Raw genomic sequence first — 6,169 nt, forward strand, 5'->3', positions numbered from 1 at the left:
TTAAGCCAAAGTGTGATAGTTAATTTAGTGTGTCGAAATTGTCCACTGAAAGTAAAAGGCTGTGAATTCCCTGCTGATTTGATGTTGCTACCCTTTCGGGAATTTGATGTTATTTTGGGAATGGATTGGTTGACAAAGCATGATGCTGTAGTAAATTGTAGAGAAAAACAGATTGATCTGAAATGTCAGGCAGGTGAAATGATTATTGTTGAGTCTGAAAATTCGAAGGAAATTGTTAGAATTATTTTATCTTTTTTAGCTCAAAAACTAATGCGGAAAGGTAATGAGGCATTTTTTAGCCTACATTCTTGATACCCGGGATTTGAATCAAAGCTAGAACAGTTACTAGTTGTTAATGAGTTTGCTGATGTGTTTCCTGAGGAGTTACTTGGTTTACCACCTAATCGTGAAGTTGAATTTGTAATTGATGTAATTCCGAGAACAGCTCTGATATCGTTAACGTTATACTGTATGGCACCAGCTGAGTTAAAGGATTTAAAGGCACAGTTGAAAGAGTTATTGGACAAAGGATTCATCAGACCGAGTATGACTCCTTGGGGTGCACCTGTCTTATTTGTGAAAAAAAAATGGTTCTTTGAGACTGTGTATAAACTATAGACAATTGAATAAGGTTACAATTAAAAATAAATATCCTTTACCTCGTATTAACGATTTGTTTGACCAACTGAAAGGTGATGTAGTATTTTCGAAGATAGATCTCAGATCCAGGTATTATTAGTTGAAGGTTAAAGAGTGTGATGTGCCGAAGACTACTTTCAAAACTCGGCATGGTCACTATGAGTTTCTGGTAATGCCATTTGGTTTGACCAATGATCTTGGTACTTTCATGGATTTAATGAATCAGATTTTTCAACCTTATTTGGATAGATTTGTGGTTGTATTTATTGATGATATACTAATCTATTCCAAGGAAAAAATCGAGCATGCACAACACTTGAGAATTGTGCTACAGACTTTGAGGGAGAAACAATTGTATGCAAAGTTCAGTAAATATGAATTTTGATTTCATGAGGTCAGATTTTTGGGTCATATTGTATCAGCCGAAGAGATTCGAGTGGACCCGAGTAAAGTATCTGCAGTGGTGAATTGGAAAACTCCAAAAAATATAATAGAAATGCGAAGTTTTCTGGGTTTAGCAAGATATTACCGTCGATTTGTCAAGAACTTTTCAATGATTGCTTCACCGATGACTCAATTACTACAAAAAAGCATAAAATTTGTTTGGTCTGATGAGTGTCAACAGAGTTTTGATCAGTTGAAGAAAATGCCAACAGAAGCTCCGGTCTTGACTCGGCCAGAATTGGGTGTACCATATGTTGTTTACAGTGATGCGTCTTTAACTAGATTGGGTTGTGTACTGATGCAGGTCGGGAAAAGTAGTGGCCTATGCTTCTTGACAGTTAAAACCACATGAGAAGAATTATCCTACACATGATCTTAAGTTGGCTACAATTGTGTTTGCTTTCAAAATCTGGAGACACTATTTATACGGCGAGAAATGTTATGTGTTTAAGGATCATATATCTTATAGTTTTGAAAGTATCAATGGATTTTTTTTAGTTAGCATTTAATGATCACTTGGTAAAAGCATGAACTTATTTTTAGGTACTTATGTAAACAAGCTTTGTGTGATTTGCCAACTGCTACACTTGTTTTGATAAAAATATCAATTTTGGTTCATGTAGGTCCTTTGTGAAGCTTTGGGGTTTTATGAATTTCACTTGATGTTGCTTTGGTGATCGGTTTTCGATTAACTCAGATTCAAATCATGGGAGAAGGTATTGGAAATGGAGTTTCGATCGATGTTCGATCGGCCGAGGAATCGTTGTCATACGCTCGAGAGCTTGTTCCTATGGCACTTGTTAAGGCAAGGGAGGTGAAGGGGTTTCTTAGTAGGTGGAAGATGATAGTTTCGAAATTGGAGCAGATTCCGTCGTGTTTACCGGACTTGTCGAGCCATTAAAAGAACGGTCTTTGTAAGGAACAACTTCAGGCCGTGTCGATGACGATAAAGGAAGCTATTGAATTGGCAGATTTACGTTTGAAGGAGAAGTATGCAGGTAAGCTTAAGATGCAGAGTGATCTCGATGCGTTATTGGGGAAATTGGATCTTAATTTACGGGATGTCAGACTTCTTATCAAGACCGGTGTACTCGGTGAAGCTACATTGCCAGAATTGGAGACTGCAGGACGTTGTCGTATAAAGGAATTGTTTGCACGGCTTCAAATCGGGCACTTAGAAGAAAAGCATAAAGCTGTTGATACCTTTGTTGAGGTAATGAAAGAGGATGAAAAGAGTGTATTATCAGTTATTGGACAGAGTAACGTAGCTGCTTTAGTTCAGTTGTTAACTGCGACTTCACCTCGTATATGAGAAAAGACGGTGACTATAATCTGTTCGATTGCGGAATCCGGGAGTTGCAAGAGTTGGCTTGTTTCTGAAGGTTTTTTGCCACCTCTCATACGGCTTGTTGAATCCGGTAGCACAGTTGGTAAAGAGAAAGCAACAATTTCATTGCAAAGATTATCAATGAATGAAGAAACGACCCGAGCAATCGTTGGACATGGTGGGGTTCGACCATTGATCGAAATCTGCCAGATTGGAGACTCTGTTTTACAGACTGCAGCTGCTAGTACTTTAAAAAACATATCAGCTGTTCCCGAGGTTCGACAAATACTAGCCGAGGAAGGTATAATAAAGGTCATGATCAATCTCCTCGATTGTGGGATTTTGTTGGGTTCGAAAGAACATGCTGCCGAGTGTTTACAGAATCTTACAGCCAGCAATGAGAATCTGAGACGGTCCGTTATTTCGGAGAACGGAATTCGAAGTCTATTGGTATACCTCGACGGTCCTTTGCCACAAGAACCCGCAGTTGCAGCCTTGAGGAATTTGGTTAGCTTAGTTTCAACGGATGTCCTGATGTCACACGATTTCCTCCCTCGGTTAGTTTACGTGCTTAAATCTGGATCATTAGGCGCACAACAAGCTGCTGCATCGACCATTTGCCGAGTTTGCACTTCGAGTGAAATGAAAAAACTGGTCGGCGAATCCGGCTGCATCACTCTTCTTGTTAGAATGCTCGAGGCTAAATCAAACAGCGCTCGAGAGGTAGCCGCTCAAGCTCTTTCAAGCTTGGTAACTGTCTCTCACAATTGCAGAGAATTCAAAAAGGACGATGAAACTGTGCCGAATCTGGTACAGTTGCTGGATCCAAGCCCTCAAAACACCGCAAAGAAGTACGCTGTTTCATGCGTATCGTCCCTTTCATCAAGTAAGAAATGCAAGAAGCTTATGATCTCGTACGGATCAATCGGGTATCTCAAGAAGCTTTCGGAGATGGAAACCCCTGGTGCTAAGAAGCTACTCGAGAGATTAGAAAGAGGAAAACTTAGAAGCTTGTTCGTCCGAAAGTAATTGGAAGAAGGAAAAAAGGTCTCTCCTTTTTTTTGTATAATGAGATTTTCCATTTGTTTCTCTTTTTGTTCACCTTCTTTTCTTGCATGTAACATATAAGTTTCATTGTCTATATGAAACAAAACTAGTTCAGAATGATATATATATATATATATATATATAACCACTCAAGCCTCCTACGGTAATTGATGTGGGTTCCGATTCTGCAACTCTTGCGTCTAACACTAGGCAAGCCGATTCCTATTCCGTTTCGAGTTTAGGAATTAGTAAAGGTGAACAAAATTCAATTCAATTTGAAAAAATATTTTTTTTTAATTTTTGAATTAATTAAATCGAGTTATTTATATTTTTTCGAATCAACTTGAATTTAATTAGGTTTTTTGAGTTTAAGTCAAATTGAATTTCATAATTCGAATAATAAATTAATGTAAATACTCTTTCAGATTCCTAACAGTTTTAAAAATGTGTAAATTTTTCTCTCAAAAAAATTATAGAAAATTCAAATTATTCTTCAAAATTTTGAGATATTTATAAAATATATTTTCCAAAATTTTATAAATATATATTCAAAAAATTCAAAATTACTAAAAATTTTAAAAATATATAAACAAATGCTAAATTATATATTTTTTAAAAGATCCTCAATGATAAATTTGAAGCCTTAAACAAGTAAATTATCAAATCAAGTTTATCACATTAATTATATTTTTTCTTTTATTTTATTTTTAAAGATTTTTTTGAATATACATGGTATTTATGTTCTTTAACTTGAAATTTAGTCATAAATTGTCAACAAGAATTGAATATGTTGGTTTAATTTTTTTTTAAATTTAACTCAAACAAATTTTTGACTCGATTTGAATCTCATTTCACTTGACTTAAGTTGAAAAAGTTCAAATCAAGTTAGGATGATAAAATATAACTCGTCAACTCAACTAACGTAATTTTTTTTACTCGATTTGACTCAATTCGTCGGATACCCACCCCTAGAAGAAAGGAATAATAACATGACATAAGTGAAGATATGGTCTATATTACGAGTAGTTAAAGCATCAAGAAGTTATAAAATCTCACACTTTCGTGAAGTTTAAGCTTTGACTATTTGTATATATCCATATATATATATATATAAAAATTCATTAGCAAACCCACCTTGTGAGTCCATACCTTGCAAGTCAACACTCATGGTTAAGGAGGACCACCTTGTGAGTTGGGACACCTGCGAATCTGAACCATTGAGACCACTTGCTTAGCATAAATAAGATATTTGTCACTACGTCATACATATATATTTTTCCTCAGACATGCTAGCTCATACGAAAACCTATGTAGAAGACAATACACTCATAAATTGATTAACTTGCAGAAAGTTTGAGACCAATACGTGGGCAACGCGTGGCACCTCAGAAACTACTAGAGAGAAAACTCCCTTACACTGGGAAAAAAATGAGCAAGACACTTTCTTTCCTAACACGATTCTTAATCCTCTTCTACTCACTTTTCTCAAATCCTCTTCTAGATACCTATACTCTAACCATTCTAATCCTCTTATGCCTCTTTACCCTCCACGTGAATCGTCTCAAACCGACACAACCTTCTCCGTATATAAATAAAATCTAAGTTCTTACTATTTTTTTTAATCATAGCTTGATTCTTGCTTTCTTAGTATGCATTTGCAGTTTCCCAATGATTTGGATAGATTTAGACTCTGTTTGTTTCATTGAAAATGACTTTTGAAAAATATTTTCGGTTTTTTCTTGAGTTTGTTTCATGGAACACAATTTGGTCAACGGAAAATAAATATTTTTTCCCTTTCAAATGACTTACCATTTTGAAAAGTGTTAGTCATTTTCAAAGAGCTCATTTATGAGTGATTTTATTTTTATATAAAAATTAACTTAATTTAAGTTTAATATTATTATATTAATAATAAATTTTTAATTATCTATATCTAATCATATAATAAATTATTAATATATATTATATTTAATATTTCAATTTTATTTTAATAATAAATATAATTTTAAATAATATTCTTCGAAAAATATTCAATATTAATATTTATTACAATTATAAATATATGTAAAAAATTTTACGAAAAATGTTTTATGCATTTTCCTGTGTTTGTTTCATAGAAAATAGCTTGATCAACGAAAAATGATTTATAAGTCAACGTAAAATAAGCCATTTTTGTTATAAAATAACTCATTCTTTTGAAAAGCGTAAGTCATTTTTCGGAAAAAAAACTCCTCTATAGGTAATTTTATTTTTATATAAAAATTAACTTAAATCAAGCTTAATTTTATTATATTGATAATAATTTTTATTTTATTTTTAAAAATATTTAAATTTATTAAAATATTATATTTTTCAATATTATTAAACATACATATTTAATTATTTATAATTAGTCATATAATAAATAATTAATATAATTTATTATTTTAATAAATTATTTAATATTTCAATTTTATTTTAAAAATAATAATTTTAAATAATGTTATTCACGTATTATTAAAAATATTCAATTTTAATATTTTAATAATAAATATTTATTACAATTATAAATATATTAATAATAAATGTTTTGTAGTATAAAGTTTAAATATGTCATAAGTCTATATACTTTTCACAAATTTGCAATTTAGTCTTTGTACTTTTATTTTAAAAAATTTAGTCCCTCTAATTTTCAAATTTGAAAATCAAGTCAAATTGTTGACATTGTTAAAT

The 6,169-nt window shown here is 32.4% G+C and overlaps 1 pseudogene; it reads left to right on the forward strand.

The window, feature by feature from the left end:
• Positions 1-1,789: 1,789 nt before the first annotated feature.
• On the forward strand, positions 1,790-3,439 carry LOC107942201 (protein CELLULOSE SYNTHASE INTERACTIVE 1-like; annotated as a pseudogene).
• The last annotated feature ends 2,730 nt before the right edge of the window (positions 3,440-6,169 follow it).

This window comes from Gossypium hirsutum, chromosome D12 (genome assembly GCF_007990345.1).
Source record: "Gossypium hirsutum isolate 1008001.06 chromosome D12, Gossypium_hirsutum_v2.1, whole genome shotgun sequence".
Taxonomy (NCBI): domain Eukaryota; kingdom Viridiplantae; phylum Streptophyta; class Magnoliopsida; order Malvales; family Malvaceae; genus Gossypium; species Gossypium hirsutum.